This window comes from Equus asinus, chromosome 10 (assembly GCF_041296235.1).
Source record: "Equus asinus isolate D_3611 breed Donkey chromosome 10, EquAss-T2T_v2, whole genome shotgun sequence".
Lineage (NCBI taxonomy): Eukaryota > Metazoa > Chordata > Mammalia > Perissodactyla > Equidae > Equus > Equus asinus.
Window position 1 is genome coordinate 57,686,851 of NC_091799.1, and position 17,786 is coordinate 57,704,636.

Consider the following 17,786-nt stretch of genomic DNA (forward strand, 5'->3'; position numbering starts at 1 on the left):
CTATGCAAACCCATGTTCATTGCAGCGTTATTCACAATAGCCAAGACATGGAAACAACCTAAGTACCCATCAACAGATGAATGGATAAAGGAGATGTGATATTTATACACAATGGACTACTACTTAGCTATGAGAAAAGACAAAATCTTGCCATTTTCGACAACATGGGCGGACCTTGAGGGTATTATGCTAAGTGAAATAAGTCAGACAGAGAAAGACAAATACTGTATGATTTCACTCATATACGGAAGAGAAATAAACAGCAACAACAAACAAACACAGACACAGAGAACAGATTGGTGGTTACCAGAGGGGAAGGGGGATGGGGAAAGGAAAAAAGGGGTAAAGTGCACATGTATACGCTGACAGATGGCGACAAGACTTTTGATGGTGAACACGATGCAGTCTATACAAAAGGCAAAATAGAAATGATGTACACCTGAAATTTATATAACATTATAAACCAATGTTACCTCAATAAAAATAAATAAATAAATAGTAAATTAGAAGGAAAAAAAAAAGTGAGTGTTTATGAGAAATAGGAGGAAGTAAGAAGAGACCTAGCATGTGGTAGGGCTCATGGGCTTGAATGCCAGGGCTCGGGTCCGAAGGGGCGCAGGTCCCAAAAGGAAGTGGGTGGGATCAGGGGAATTCTACCCAGGCCAGACCTACCTTCTGCACGGAAAGCCACAGACCTCCACCCAAGAAAGGAAATTCCCCAACCCTTGTGCCAGTTCCCAAACCATGGAATATAGCCAGTCATTCTACGTGAGCTGGCATTTTCAAAGGCCTTTTCAACCATGCCTCAGAGCTCCAGAATTAATCTGACCACCCCCGATTTGCAAAGAAAGGAGCTGAGTCACAGAGGCTTTGGCTGACTGACTCGAAGGGCCAGGGCCCGTTAGTGGGAGGGCTGGAGGCAGGAGGCAAAGCTCCTGAATTCCTGTCCTGGGCTTGGGGAGAAAAAAGGCCACCCTGCCTCTTTGTTGTGTCCATCAAGGAACAGGCAACCAATTGTGACTTCTCCAGCTCCCACAAAAGAGCAATTTGCTGCTTTGCCAACAGCGGGACCTGAATAGACTAGCCCTTGTGCTGAGAGTATGCTGAACCAATTCTCTGCACCAAGCCCAGAGCAGCCCCAGCATGCTCGCGAGCCACGTCCTGTGCAGGCCAAATCCCCTGGGGGCGGGAAGTCTTCCATGCAGCTGGAGATGGCTTGGGTATGAAAGAGTCAGTCAGTAGCTTGGCCATTAAAATGCATAATGCATAAAAGCCAAGTTATTTTTTCAAAGAGGTAAATTAATCCTAATCTCTGCCTTAGACATTCAGATTCATTGACTCTCTGGAGGCTTAAAGACAATATCAAAACACCTGGTTAATTTAATTGATTCCCCCAAGTTCCTTAGCCAGCTTTTGCCCAACATCCAAACAGGTGATAGGACTACATTGTTGGTACCCAAAAAACCAGATTTTTGGCAATGAATGACTGTTTCCCAAAAAAAGTCAGGGACCCTCAAAACCAGTTCTTCCATGTTCTGACTTTCATATTTCGTATCACCTGGAAATGAGAGAAGAAGGTAGACCTGTCTGCTTCTGAACTGGCCCTTTCAACTCATTCCAAGGCCATTTGGACGCCACTTAAAGAGCTAGTCTATCCTCCCATACAAAACCAATTGAGAGTCTGTTGTCAGGATTTTGCTTCACTTTCTGGCTATTACTGAATAGACATATATATATCTTTTTAAAGAGATAATGGATCATGAAAAGAAGAGCAAGATTTCCTGAAACCAATGTTCATGCAACCCCTGGGAAATCCACTGCTAAGTGTACATAGTGAGAGTCTTGGGAATGCAGACAGCTCTTTAAAAGCCTTTCCTTCAAAGCATTGTAATCATTTTAAGCAAGTAAATAAAGCAGCATTCACTCCAGCCTCATCTGCAGTTGGAGGCAGAGAACCACAAAGGTGCCTGGTGTTCCTGGGGTCCTAGGCCAGCTCTTCCTGTCTCCACGTTGCTGCCCTGTTCCTCACAGGGGTACAGACAGTGCATTTTTTGCCAGCAAATATCCAACATTTACCTTAACAGGATGCAATCTATGAGTTTCATTCTCCAGTTGAAGGAACCACCAGGGGAAATGCTTCTGTTTTCATTAGGCTCCCAAAAAACCAGCTCTTATACACACACCCTGCCAAGAAGGGCAGGCACACAGGTGGCAGCTTGCACACTGTGACACCTGGGGCTGCTCATGCCTGGCTTGGGCTGCTGTTCCCTTTAGCTGCCACAGCCATTAGCACAGGAGGCAATAATTCAACCGGTATTAACTGAGGGCTTACGTGTGCCAGGCTCAGTGTAAATATTGCGGATATAGCAATGAATGAAAAAGACGAGGTCTTTGCTCCAGGGTAGTTTATTTTCTATAAGAGGAAACAGAAAATAAACAATAAAATAATAAATAGATGTGATCATTGCAAGCACTGTTAGGGCCTTAGTGAAAATGAAATCGGGGGACATGACAGTGAGTGACTTGTGTTACGTTGGGTTTCAAGGGAATCCTCTCTGGAGAGATAATTGAGCTCCTTGAGGCTGAGTGATGAAGGCAGAAGGAATAAAACACATGAGAGGATGGGCAGAGGGCGGAAGCAGTCGTGGCCTTAGAAAAAGATCCTCAAACTCTGCCAAGCCCGTCACAGGCTGTTGGACTTACCAGAATGGGTGCCTAGGAGACCAATTTACCATTGAGACACACAGCAGAGAGCGAACTGCGGCCCTGGAGTTCATCTCATGCAACCTCTTATTTTAAAACTAAAAAGCAAAAGCTTAGAAGACAATGTGTGATTTGTCCTAGTCACATGGCTTCAGGTAGGTGTGGCAGGTTCAGGGACAGGGTGGGGGCTATGAGGAGGTGGTGACATTCTCAGGTAAAATAGCCTTTCTGGAACCTCTAAAATTACAGTGGGCTACTCCACAACAGCGAAGGAAGACCCTGAATTCTCATAAGAGATAACTGCCTAAAGTGGTCAGGATAGGCCCAGTTATATAACAATAACGAATAACTCCAAAATCTGAGTAACTTAAAAGCAATGAAGGTTGCTTACCTTGGGTCAGCAGAAAGGGTTTGTTTATCACAGTCAAGTCTCCATCCTGAGCACTCCCTGGAGGGCTGGGGGAGCTCTGGAGGGTCTCACATTGGCAATGAGCTATTCCAACTCAGAGGATGCGTGTCAATTTGCTCACAAGTCATTGGCCAGGACTACCCAAATGGTCCCTCCCAATCCCAAGGAGGTTAGGATATGCAGCCCACACATGTTCCCATGAGAGAGAAATGGAAGTTCTTTGACAAATTGTATTTATAACTAAATACTAAGTTCTTCTACACTCTACAGGCTGCACCAGCAAATAGAAAACCCTCCATAGGACCGAAAAACAGGCCTTTCATTTTCTGTCCTAGAAAAAGTTGAGGCACTGTCGGGAATAAATTAACCAGAGAACTGATAAGGAGAGAAATCCCCAACAGGCGATCACTGTTACTGTCAATAGTAGGATGGAGAGCGGAAGTGTGGTTGGCTGAGGAGGAAGAGGCCGTACTAAAATCTGGGAGGCAGTTCCCAGGGCTCTTGTGGGTTTGGATCCTGGATGTAAGAATATTAGGAGTAGGAACCCTAAAAGGTATCCTAATATGTAGTTAGTAGGAAGTCTTAATATTGTTAGAAGACGGCTTCAATAGTGAACTGGCTCCAGAGAGAGTCTTGGCTCTGACACAGAATCTGCTCACCTTCAACCTTCTAGAGCTGTTTTCCTGCCAGGTAAGGCTGTCTAAACAAGTAAACTCAGTCCATGCCTCCCGTGGGACAAGAAATACTGAAATAAGACCCACACACAAGCTCATACCAGCCAGACCTTGCCTTGGAAATAGGCACATACAGATTGCTGCCTGCCCATGCCTCAGGCACCTGCAGCCCACCTACACTTTCCATCTTCTGCCTCTCCTGGCCTTAGCGAGCTGGTGCTACATGGTGCTGATTGCACCAGTGCTGCATCTGGTCCAAGATACAGAGAAACGCCCCAAACATTCACACGTGCACACATGTACCCTCTCTAATCCAAACACAATGTGAATATTGAAGAAGAGAATTATCTTCTGTCCTCTTTTGCCCCAGCATAAGCGTCTATAACAGAGGTTTAGGGCTCTGATCCCGAAGGCCACAGTGAGATGAGTTTAAAAGTTCAGTCCAGGGACCCAGCACTTCAAAGAAACCAACAACAGAGTTCTAGTCACATGAACCCCAAGAATATGTTGGTTTTTTTTTTTTTTGAGGACAGTTAGCCCTGAGCTAACAGCCACTTCCAATCCTCCTCTTTTTGCTCAGGAAGGCTGGCCCTGAGATAACATCTGTGCCCATCTACTTCTACTTTATATGTGGGATGCCTGCCACAGCATGGCTTGATGAGCGTTGCGTAGGTCCACACCCAGGATCCAAACTGGCGAACCCGGGCCACAGAAGCAGAATATGTGAACTTAACCACTGCATCACCAGGAGAGCCCCTTGGGTTTTTTCTTGTTTCTTTTTTTTTTTTTTTTTTTGAGGAAGATCAGCCCTGAGCTAACATCTGCTGCTAATCCTCCTCTTTTTGCTGAGGAAGACTAGCCCTGAGCTAATATCCGTGCCCATCTTCCTCTAATTTATGTGTGGGACGCCTACCACAGCATGGCTCGCCAAGCGGTGCCATGTCCACACCCGGGATCTGACCCAGCAAACGCCAGGCTGCCGAGAGGCAGAACATGTGCACTTAACAGCTGCACCACCAGGCCGGCCCCCTTGGTTATTTTTTAATCTTCAAAATCTGCCCACTTTTTCCACATCCATCATTCTCAGAATCCTCTTTACCAAAGCCCCCTGTTAGAAGGGGAAGCATTCCAAAATCACGTACACTTAATGGCTACAGAATTCTTCACCACTTTTCCATGTAAATTGTGCAAAAAAGCTGGCTTTACAGCAGGATGTCAAAATGGCCTCAGCCTACTGGCCTCTCTATGTGAGACACTGGACTCCTTCTTGAGGAAAATCCTCCCAATGACCTTTTTCAGCACATAATTAGAGTGTGAGGTTTTCTTAAGCCCTGTGCTAAAATGTTTCTGCTCTAAACCCATTGGCAATCTGAAGTCTCCTGTGATTACTGGAGATTGCTGTGCCACTTCTCAGAGTTCAAAAGCCAAGCAGGCAAATACCGCTGGGCTTTGGGGACCCGCGGCGCTGAGGTGTTTGCCAGACTAAAATGCTTTCTCATTAGAACTACACAAAATCTGCAGTTACTGGTCTGCTGAGACTTTTGAGAGAATTCCTATACATTTTCTTCACCTCACAAAGAATCTGCAGGAGTTCACAGACCACCCCCCACCTCCCCGACCCCCATCTGGCTCAATTTCGTCAAGGCTCGTTTTAATCATATTAAAGTGTCACATCTGGGAGATAAACTTTTTCATGAGGCCGCACATATGGTCTTTACGAGGGACTTTTAATGCTGATTCATGAGCTGTCTCCTGTTCAAGTTGAGGTTCTGATTCAGCTTCTCAGTTATCTCTCCCACCTCTCTCCTTTCTCCCTCCACCCCATCCCTTTCCCACCTGCACCATTAGCACTTGTCCTACAGTTTCACCACTTCCACAGTTGGGGAAGAAATTTTCCTTCTCCATCTACTGTGCAACTCACTTCCTCCATTGAGTCATCCAAGAGCATTGGTTTCTCCAGCTAAGAAGTAGTTTTTCAGGCGTGGTACACGCTCACTCCTCCACGCAGCCTGCCAAATTTCTCTCTCTTTATAAGCTCAAGCCCCACCAAAATGCCCCTATTCAGTGTCACCTTCCCAAGTTAATACAAGAAAGGACTCTTTGCTGATGTGCAAATGGATAGTAGTGGGTTACTGGTATTGACTACAAGGTCATTATCACCATCGAGGTCACAACTAACATTTCTGAGGGCTTACTCTATGTCAGACTCTAATCTATTTCTCTTCCTATATCATCTCACTCAATCCTAAAAACAAATGCATGAAAGGGCAACTATTATGATCCCCACCTTAGAGAGGAGGACACTGAGGCTCAAAGAGAGTAAATATCTTACCCAAGGTCATACAGCCAGTGAGAGATAGAGCTAGGATAAAAACTCAGACATCCTGACTCCCAAACTCAATCTCTTAGCAGCAGAATTTCGAAGCGATTCATAGAGAAACACAAAAGGTGTTTCCCCAGGAAAGGATGCTCTGTTGACCTATGACTTACCATTTTCTGCTCTTTCCTTCTTTCCTCCTGAGGAACAAAGGAACTCATCCACCTTGCCCAATGGCAGGGATCTCAGTGAGGGAGCAGGTGGCCTGCCTTCCAACCCAGCACAGGCCTCACTTCCACACACAGTCTAATGATCAGATTTCCATTCCCCATGCTGTGGGAACAGAAGGTAGACACAACCCGCAGCTTTCACAGTCTTGGGCTCCTCTGGGACCTGTCAGCATCTTCATTTAGTCCTTATGTAGGCCTGCACCTTGAAGGAAAGACCAGCCACCAGCTTCCGTTATAACAGAATGAAAACCAAAGTTCTCAGCTTGACCTCAGTTCCCAGCTGGCCACGAAATAGACCAGGATGGAATCCTTGCTCCAACCTTGGCAGAGTCAAGATGTGTGCTTTGGTGTAAGTCTCTGAGTGTCAGTTACATGGAGGTGGGGCTGCTCTACACTTGCAATGAGCAGTGGTGTTAAAGCACAGTCTTGTCACACAGGCCTCATACGTTAGCCCTTTCTCTGGAGATGGGTGGTCTGCCCTTCTGTCCTGGCTTTAGTGAGCTGCACTGTAAGGATCTCCAAATCCTACAGGCTCCTCGGCTCCTCATTGATCCTGATTCTGGGAGTTCTGACATTCTCATTGGTTCCAGTTTCGTTGAGTCCCTCATCCCTGTCCTTCACTTTACCTCTCTCATTCCTGACACCACGTCCAGGGGTTCCTTGTTTAACCCCCGCCTCAGGGCCCAAGAGCCTACCACATGTATATGGGGCTCCTCCGGGGCACAAGGGTATGGCCCACCATGTGTTTGAGCAGCAAACTCATGGCAGACCCAAGGAAAGATTATTAAGCAGGTGGCTTTTGCTTCAGCACACCCACCAAATGTGCCCAGCCTCTCCCACTTCTGGTTTGTCTCCTAGACAACTTCTGGCACTGGTTTCCTCGCTCTTGTACTCAGAGATTTTAAGTAGTACTTTATGGCTCACAGAATTAAGCATAAATTCTTGCTGAGGCATTCCAAACCCACCCCACCCCTTCCTCTGGCCAACCTTTGGTTTCATCCTCACTACACCTCTCCATGGAAACCCTGCCCCAGCCGAGCAGAAGCAATGCCAGCTCCTGTATAGCCCCTGACTTGAGCAAGTCCCTCCATCTCTCAGGACTTCAGGCTCACCTGAAAATTGCAGAGGATCTCTAAAGCCCTTTCCCCAAAATACTCAGTTCTCAGACTTGAGAAAATGGGGCCTCATTTGACAGCAACAGGGCTAGGCAGCCAGAACATTTTTTTCACTTGGGGGGAGTTATTTTTGAGCTCACATTAACCTTAAAGAAACTACCACTTGATTTTATCTAGCGTCACCTTGACGTCTGCTTCAGGATGACTGTCTATCTCTGGTCCCTGAGTGGCCCCTACTCTATGGACAGGCCACTGTGGAATCATGAGTGCCCTCACATCACTCCAGGCCAGGCCAAAGACTCGTCAGGGTCTGGAATGATCCAGTAATAAAAATGGACTAAAGCTAAAGTTGCTACAAGAGAGAGAATATTCATGAATGAGATTTTCCTTACTGCGCTAACATCAGGAAGTGAATCATTCAACCTCCCACCCACCAGAAATTCCTCCCATTAGATCTGCAGGGTTCGCCATCTGACAGTTTTTATATCCAGTGGGGGAACAGGAAGGCAGGTCCCCTACAGTGGGTGTTAAAATGAACAGGCTCTGGCAGCGTGAAGAACCTCTTATTTCTCTAAGAAGGATTGGAGACAGAGAAGGAAATGCATGGGCATAACATGCAGGTTTTTATATACCATATGAGAGTATAAGTCAAACTCAATTTACGAATTATGGCTTGAATGCTAATACCCATTTCTATACAAAGCCACAAGCCTCTTTTTTTTTTTAAGAGTTTATAATGCTGTGTTTACTCCAGGCAAGAAGACAGGAACTGAGAAAAACAAAACATTATGGAAGCTAAACCTGCTATAGAAACCTCCCGAGTCCTGTTTTTACAAGTTACACATATTCTTTGCTCAAAGGTAAATAGGTCCTGGCCCACACTTAGCCATTTCCAGAAATTGCTTTCCTCCTTTTTTTACTCTTCATTTCTGGATATGGAGCTCAAGGGACACGTGAACCCCCCAAAACAGTATCCACGTCCTTGTAGGTATGTGTATATGTGTATTCCTTTAGGAAAGGAACACATAAGTTTCATTCAACACCAAAAGGATTCAGAACCCCAACAAAGGTCAAGGACTCACCATCCTAATAGGAGGTCCTCATCTATCTTAGGGCAAGAAAGTAGATGAAATTGAGCCCACACGGATATCTCTGGATTACACAAACGATATCAGGAGGGACTCCCAATGGATATCTGCAACTTGTATCCTCAATGCTCTGTTAGGACTCTACATTAAATTCAAACTATCTGTTTTCAATTCAAAAATATATTTATTAGACACCTACTTATGCTTGGATTGTGTTGGGCATTAGTGATACAATTGGTATGCACCAGTATGGCAATGTGGGCTTCTAAAACATTGAACTTCTTCCATACTGCCCCAGCCAACGTCCCCTCCCTCTGGTAACCCTGGAATTTCCCCAAATCCCTCAACTAAGGGTTGATACCTGGCAGGAAAGGGCCTCCAGGTCCCTCCTCAGTGCCGCAGTCAGCATCTGGGTGGGTTAATTGCTCCCAGGGTCACAGTCTCTGTTAACATTTTGAATATCGGCCCTGGATATAGTCATGAGCAAAAACTGGACTGGTCCTTGCCCTCTTTTCACTACCAGTCTGTATTAACCAAAGTAATTAATAAAAGCTGCTGTGAGAACACCAAAATCTTAGTTGCTTAATACAATAAAAGTTTATTTCTCATAATCCCACACAGCCTGGCAGTATACCATCAGGACCCAGGCTTTGATGTGGACTACCTCACTTCCATGATACTCTATTGGCCAGAACCCAATCACATGGCCAATCTAACTGCAAGGGAGGCTGGGAAATGTAGTCTTCCTGTGTGCCCAGAAAGTAAACAAGATTGGTAAGCATCTAGTCATCTCTGACACACAGTCTGAACTTATAGCCTATTAATTAAACAATCACATTAATAAATGTAAAATGGTACCTGTGACAAGCTTCTCTCTCACTCTGTTACCACAGGTCATCTGTTTTAAAGGAGTGCTTCTCAAAGATTAGGTGCATCTGAAACCTGGAGAGCTGGCTGAACCTGGATTTCTGCTCCACATCCCTACCCCCATGGATTTCTGATTCAGTAGGTCTGGGGGCAGGTCTAAGTACTTGGTTTCTAAGAATTTCCTAAGTGATACTCATACCAGGACCACACTTTGATTCCTAAGCTAGAGTTGTCCCAGCTCAGCAAAGAGGGCCTGGACCAGGAACGACTCTCTCCTTCCCCTGCTTGGCGCTTCTGAAGCCCTTCTCGCCTCTCTCGGGTTTCCATTCCCCCTCTGGGGTTTTGGCATTTAGGTAGGGTTGCTATCTCTCTGATGGATGTGAGGAGGGCCTGGGCCCTTCAAGGCTAATTGCATCTTACAACAGCTGCGTTTGGTGTCCCCTCTTTCTCTGCCCAGAGTCCTTGCCAAAAATCAGATCTCTCCAAAGACAGACAGGGCCACGAGGCCACACTGTGGGGAGGCCTTCTTCAACAACTCTCCTCTCCTTTTCTGCTCCTTTCCTTTCCCCACTCACAGCAAAACGCAACAACCCTCACTTTCTTTTTGAATATTAACTCTGGCCAGAAGGAACCACATACTAACAATTTTATTCTAACCAGGAACTAGCAAATCAAATTTTATCTGAGGGGCCGGCCCAGTGGCACAGCGGTTAAGTTCGCACGTTCCACTTCTCAGTGGCCTGGGGTTCGCCCGTTCAGATCCTAGGTGCAGACATGGTACCGCTTGGCACGCTATGCTTTGGTAGGCGTCCCACACATAAAATAAAGGGAGATGGGCACAGATGTTAGCTCAAGGCCAGGCTTCCTCAGCAAAAAAGAGGAGGATTGGCAGTAGTTAGCTCAGGGCTAATCTTCCTCAAAAAAAAAAAAAATTTTACCTGAAATAATGACTCTTTAGTTTCTATTAGAATCCTGACTCACCAGATGTCAATGAACCCATTGCCTGCTGTGTCTTTTTCGTGTCCACACATCTGTGCTTTCATACGGTCCACAGACAGCCCATGTAGTAGAGTCAGATAGAATTGACTTCAAACCCTCTCACTATCTGCTGCTATGTGACCCTGAGTCTCAATTTTCTCATTCGTGAAATGGGGTAGCAAAGCCAACCTCGTAAAGCTCTTTTGGTGGTGAAACGAGATGAATGACGTGGAAGCTCCAGGCAAAGACAAGGCTGAACCGCAGTCTGTGGCCTGGGTTGTATTTTTCAGGTACCCCACACACAGAGAATATTAGTCACTCAAGATGCAGCCTCACTGTCAAGTTCTGGCAGCATTAAACGGTGAGAGAGCGAACATAGATGTCTTTACATGTTTTACTCCAGATCTCAACTCTAGCTGTGTCACGCTAGACAAAGAAAACACTTAACCTCTCTGTGACCCTTTGCCACCTGTAAGAAGGGAAATTTAGTTACCGTCTTGCTTTTCCTGAGGGTAGTCTACAAATAAATAGAAAAGAAGATTAAATTCTTTGAGCTCCTGGAAAGGAGTATTCTATAAATTCAAACAAAATTACATAGTCCTACAATATCAAAAAGTGAACTATTTCATGCAAACTTGTTTTTTAGGTGAAAGATTTGTCTCTCGGGAAAGAAGTATCTACAAATAATGCCCACTGCAATTTGAAGTGGGAGGCTGGGTTTTGGTTTGGGGTTGGTTGGTTTTGTTTTAGCTGATTTATATCCAGGTGGGGCTGACCCTGAAAGTCCTAACCTGTGATACAATCCCTAAATATTTAGACAGCTTCAATAGCAACTTGGGGATTGACCATCGCTGCATCATTCAGGAGGGGGCAGGCATCACTGTTTTAATCCAGGGCTGAGTCCTAATGTCCTCTCTCCCATTACTGCACCCGGAGCACGTGGACCACTCAGTGTGTGCTCCTACATCCTCTAGAATCTGGAAATATGCAAAAGCAGTGCTGCTGCTGAAAATAAATTAGGAGAACTGGTGCCATCCATCAGGAAATTGAGTATTTAACGTAATGTGCTTTTCCAGCTTACAGAACTCTGTGAACGACATCATTTCACTCTGTTAATGACAGGAGATGAATCATTCCTGCTTCAGTTAGCCAGTGAAGCTCCATTTTCCATCCGAGGGAGTTCTCCTGCAGCAGAAATTGTCTCTCCTGAGGGCAGCACTGGAAAGGCCTCCCAACACTCAGAATTTCACAACAGGCCTGGACCAGACAGGGAAGGTCAGCGCAACTCAACACATGAGGAACACATGTCCCCCAGGCTGGGAATTCAAAAACATGGCGTCCCTTCCACTTCACGCTCCTGGGAAGAATAAATCATCAGAGATCTCTGTGTGTTTTGTTTGCTCCCAGTTCCTCTCTGCCTTGTACAAACAGAGAGAATGAGACTTAAACATCCCAATTATCAATCCTGATGCACGGTAAAATGAGAACTTGCCAGCGTAGAATCTAGCAAACAATATTGTATCACCAAGTGGATTCTGATGCATTTGAATGGACACATTTTGTAATCTATCTTCCTCCCTACACCACCCCAAATCACTCCTTCCATAGGGTCACTGATTTTAAGTAGGGACACTTGATTAGAGGCAAAAATGCAAAGCCACAAAACAAGAAAGGACGTGGTCATCCCTGCACAGACGGGGAGCCCTCCAGGGCTGACAGGGGGCGGGGGAACCAGACCGGACCTCCCTACCCACAGAGGGAGCCTGTCCTCAAGCCCCTGTTTAGCACACATTTCACATGGAACACTGTATCCTAATTGGGTTGTGTGCAGGGAAAACAAGCAAGGCTGAGTTGAGGGGTGGGGCTTCTAGGTGAGAAGACACCACGCTAAAGCACAAAAGGACCCAGAACAAATGCCAAGGAAGGGCAAACTGATTGTTCACCAGCACTGACAGGGGAAGAATAGTGGGTTAATTACATGCAAAAAGAGGGAGAGCAGGAAGGAAGAGAGGGGAGAAAGGAGGGAGGAAGGCAGGAGAGAGACAGAGAGAAAGTGGAAGAATAAGAAAGAGCTATAGGGCAGCTTGTGCTGTATTTGGACAGGATCCTTCCTCCTCTCTCCAAAGTGTAAGCAAAATGATGGTTAACCCTGATGTTGAAAGCAGATTTGATTTTATCCCTGTCCTTCTACACTACTCGTCCCCACCCCACCCCCCATACATACACACACAGAATGCAGAAAGTTTAGTAATTTTCAGCTTGAGAGTTTGAAATGCTCCATCTCCTGTGAACCACAGGTTCAAATTCCAGCAGAAAAATTTGAGCTCTCCTCCTTTAATGGCTGCTGACTGGGAGTGTATTCACTTTACTTTCTTCTTCTAGGTCCAAGTGGGTGAATTTCCAGTCTGTAGCAAGATTCTCTGTTATTTATTGGCGTAGATAGGACAAAGACAGGCGTGTTATTATGATGGCAAAAGAGCAAAAGATCTAAAATGCGCGACGGAGAAAACATTTTAGCAACTTACTTGTCTCCGTAAGAAGTAACCATGTGTTAACCTAGGTGAGCATGAGGTGAAAGGTCTCGATCCCAGGCATCAGTAGAAGTTGGTTAGAACCAAATCCCACCTAGGAGATGCCAAAGCAGGAAATTCCAACATATTCATATTTGCTTCTGACCACTCATGATTTTAACAGAGGTGTAACATCTTTCGTAAAACCAAATGATTAATTGTGACTATAAGATGAAAACAAGGCCATCATTAGTGGTTCCAGAGCCCATTAGTGGTCAAGATCATTGGCTCTGGAACAGGACAGCCCAGATCCTCTCCCTGATCCATCACTTATTGAAGGGTGTGATCTTGGGCAAGTCACTCAGCCTCTCTGTGCTTCAGTTTTCTCATTTGTAAATGGGGCAAACAATAGTACCAAGATCATTGAGTTATTGAAATATTTAAAATAAGTGAAGTAATACACATACAGCACTGAGGAACAAGGCCTGGCCCGTAGTACCAACCTGAAACTGACAGCTCTCATAATTTCAAACACATCCGTTAGGGGATGGAGAAGTGATTTTCGAGGAATGGGGAGGAAGGAGGGAGGAAAAAAGGGCACCACTGTCTACCTTGTTTTTAAGGATTGCTACTCAAAATACGAGTTGTTACAAGGGATGTGTGTTGCCTATGTGAATGGTGTGAACGTTTAACAAAAAAAGTTAAGGACAACTGAAACATGGGCGTGTTAGTTTAGTTTTAGTTAGTTTAGTAATTAACGGGGAACGTTCACCATACATAGACACATAGCTGAAAGAAGTTATTTCATTTCCAACTACATTACCTTCCAGACCCTACTAGCTAAATGTCAGCTGTGAATAAAGAAAACCATGATCCTCACAGTTTAGAGGGGTCACAGCCTAAAAAGAAAAGATACTTTGCAAGGTAAAGCCACAAGCACTGTGTCAGGGCATCTTCAAAGTGCTGGCAGATCACAGAAGGGGAAATTATTGACTCCACCTGGGGCATCCAGGAGGACAATGTGTGCTGGGTCCTGAAAGGTATGTGTTAGTTCTCTAGAGGATAAGAAAGTCCTGTACGGCAAATTGGGACAAGATTGTGAAGGGCTTTATATGATATTCTGAAGAAGATGAACTTTATCCTATAGACATTGGGGGACCTATCAAGAGTTTACTCAGTGAAGTGGTGTGACTGCATTTCAGAAAGATCCCTTCAGCGGCAACGTGGAGGATGGGTTTGGCGGGGAGAGAGAGAGAAGGAGGGAGAATAGGCAAAGACTATTGAAATAGCCCAAGCATGAAAGGATGAAAGCCTGAACTAGGACAGAGTCAATAGGGATGGAAAGATGGAGATGGCTGTAGAGGAGAAGTAGAAATATCAGGACATGGTGACTACTTAGTAAGTCAAGAGTTAGGAGTCGGGGGCCAGCCTGGTGGTGCAGCCATTAAGGGCGCACGTTCCGCTACGGCAGCCCGGGGTTCTCCGGTTCGGATCCCGGTTGCGGACATGGCACCGCTTGGCAAGCCATGCTGTGGCAGGCATCCCACATATAAAGTAGAGGAAGATGGGCATGGATGTTAGCTCAGCGCCAGTCTTCCTCAGCAAAAAGAGGAGAATTGGCAGCAGATGTTAGCTCAGGGCTAATCTTCCTCAAAAAATTTTTTTTAAAAAATAGGGAAGAGTTAGGAGTTAAAATGATTCCAAGGACTCCATCTTGCCCTACCAGCTGGATGATGGTGCTTGATTTCAAAGAATATGGAAGAGAAACAAATGTTCCTATTTTGGCCTTAGTGGAGGTGGGGTTGGATACAAATCTATTTGGACATGATGAGTTTGAGGAGCCTCTGAAGAGATCAGATGAGATCAGATGAAGGTGTCCCATCGGTAGTTAGGACCAAGTCCTGGAGTTTAAGCAAAAGATGGGAGTCTGAAACGTAGACCTAAACATCACTGGCATTCAGGCTATCTTTGAAGACAGAGTCAAGGAGAGCACATAAAGCGAGGGGAGAGTCAAGGATGAATCCACCGGCACACAAAGGGAGGGCAGCTGATGGAGTTGTCAGAGACAGGAATGTGGCTAGAGCAACTGGTCATGGGAGAACCCAGCTAAACTTTGACTCCTCCAGATTATCCTTTCTACCATGTATACTGATGAGAAGAGTGTTTACCTCTATTTGATCTCATGATGAAAGCTAACTAAACATCTGTGAAGAATATAGAGCCTGGAAGGTGGCACTGGAAACAGCATTGATGTACAACAAGGACACTACTTTCTATCTCACTATCCTTTCAACAGCTTGGACTCTGGCACAAGACTACACATGTTTTTTGTACGACCTGTCACCATTGAAGGGTTAGCCTTTTCACCTCCACTGTTTCTCAAGAGGCACCACCCCATTTCTGGCTCTGTGCCAGATCACATTGGCTACACACAGCATTCTCTGCATTCCACATTGCTAAGTGTCAGGCGTCAGTTGGTCCATAAGCTTTTACAATCTCCTAAAAGAATCTTAACTTAAAATGTACTATCATGGTCTAAGTATTTGCAAAAGACACAGGACAGCTATATATTTACCTGGTGTAGAGATGTGTAATCACTGAAGTCAGATGAACCCTGGATTACAATTTTGTCTCTTCCCCTTGCCAGCCACAGGACATCAGACACTGTACTTAAGCTTTTTAATTGTCAGATTCCTCATCTGAAAAATAGGGGTGATCCTTTAATTGGATGCTATTGGGTGCCAGCCCTGCATCCATTCTTCCTTCTTAACCAGACCCCAGTTTTGCCAGGTATCCACCTCCTCTCAGCTAATCCCATCCTTAACTATGGAAGTGGATCTGATTGATTTAAGAGCAATTATATTTGCTTTTCCGATGATTGGTTCAGAAAGAGACACAATTCTGAACAATAAAATGTAAGTAAATATCTGCTGCAGACACTTGGGGAAACTTCTCTCACTTCTAAGAGAGTGCCACACACAGAGATGATCTCACTCTGGCCTTTGCTGTGTTTGGCTGTGAGGTCTGGCACTACTGCCACCATCTTGCTCCTAGCTTGAGAGTGAAGGCAATGTTGTGGATGGCAGATGAGAAAGAAAAGTCAGGGTTGCACTTGAAATTTTGGGTCACTGAAACAACCAACTCTGCAGACTGCCCTAATTCTGGACTTCCTGTTGTGAGAGAGAATGGATTTTTTTTTTTTATCATTTAAGCCAGCTGGCTTCTGAGATTTCAAATATCCTAACGGACGAAGTGGTGGTATCCACTTCATAAGATTGCAATGATATTAAACAAAACCCTGTGAAGTGCTTGGAATGGAGGAAGCACTCCAGCCGCAGCTATTGCTACTAGTGTACTGCTCTCTCACTACAATTTCAACTCACTTTCCTTGTCAGTTATTCTCTGCAGGAAAGTTCCATCTTGTATGGTTCACCTTGAGAAAATATCACTTGAATATTGCATATTACCTTGTTCTACAGTCTTGCAGTTGGCGAACCACTATGTTCGTAAATTGAGTACCGTCCGTATCGTGTGCACCGTGCTGAGCACATTTCCTGAGTTATCTCACTGAATCTTTAAAATAATCCTGAATCAAGTGGTCACTTTTAATATCCCACTTTGTAGATGATAAACTGTGGCTAAAGAAATGGACCTGAACCTTGGCTTATACCTCTAAGCCTAATACTATACCACTTTGCGATTGAATGTTGAAATGGTACGTTTCATAGGCACCTATGAAGGAACAGGAGGTGTCTCCTGCAGCTCATCCATGTGTAAAACCTTTTGCAAATAGGCACTGTTGTCTGTGAAGCTCCAGATGGGGCCAGCAGAGGTACAGGGAATTGGGGCTATTTAGACTTAGCTAAAGGTAGAGAAAACATCCTGAAAGAGAGTGAGCAAATGCAAATGTTGAGATGCACATGGTTGAGCTGAGCAGATTAAGCTAACTGGCGCGCTCGCTGGAAAGGAGCTCAGGCTCTGAGAACATTGTAAAGATCGGAGAAGGGCAGCGAGTAAGTTCCCTCTGGCGGACAAAAAAACATATATATTCTACCTTGGCCTAAATAGAGTTATCAATAACGGGCAGGTGTGTGGTCATTTCTGGTCTAAAATATATGTTCTATATGCATGTGTGTAGTCGTGGAAAGACAACTGGAAGGAAACACAGCAATATATTAGCAGTGATTTCTCTGGATTGTGAAATTATGGTTATTTTTACTTATCTCCTTTGAGATTTTGCATATTTTCCAAATTTTCTAACAAAAGTTATTTTATATGCACTGATTGTATAATTAGAAACATAATTGCATGAGTAATTATGTGTGTGTGCATGACCACTCACCCACATACATTTTGTCTTAAGCAGACTTCCTCTGGGGGGTCAGTGCAGCTTCAGTCAGTTCCTCTCTTCTTTGCCCAGGTTCCCCTCGCCTCTAGCCACCTGTCACGTTTTTGCTTGTTCCCTGCTTCTCTTCCTCAAAGGAGCGAGCCCTTACCCTAAGGAGAGAGAGGCAGTCTAGAGATGCATCTAGACCACAACCAGTTGTCCTGCCCTGGCAGCCACAGAGCCAGGATGGGAGGTGGCACGCTGGGAGAGGGGTACTCTAAGCAGACCCTGTGGAGGGGAGCAACTTGCTCTCAGATACCGGCTCCGCAGGGGCTCCACGCTCAGTCTCTGTGAGAACTAGGAGGTAAATGCGATCATGGACTAGTTCAAGAGGTAATTGGGAGAAAAAGGAAAGATTCTCTGAAAATTCAGTAGCATTGGAAAGGGACAAAACAACATTTCAAGAACACATATTAATCTTGATATTAGAAAATACCCAATCAGTTAATTCGGCACTGTCTTATGTTTTGGAACATGGAAGGAAGGAAGGGAAGGGAAGGAAGGAGAG

At 45.1% G+C, this 17,786-nt stretch overlaps 1 long non-coding RNA gene across 1 annotated transcript in view; it reads left to right on the forward strand.

Annotated features, from left to right (window-relative positions):
* The first annotated feature begins 507 nt into the window (after nucleotides 1–507).
* The window catches only part of LOC139046397 (uncharacterized), a 31,450-nt gene continuing 14,171 nt past the window's right edge, over nucleotides 508–17,786 (forward strand). Inside the window, exons 1-2 of the long non-coding RNA XR_011506434.1 lie at nucleotides 508–2,858; nucleotides 9,430–9,541. This is a non-coding gene — a long non-coding RNA (uncharacterized lncRNA). The remainder of the gene's footprint in view (nucleotides 2,859–9,429; nucleotides 9,542–17,786) is intronic.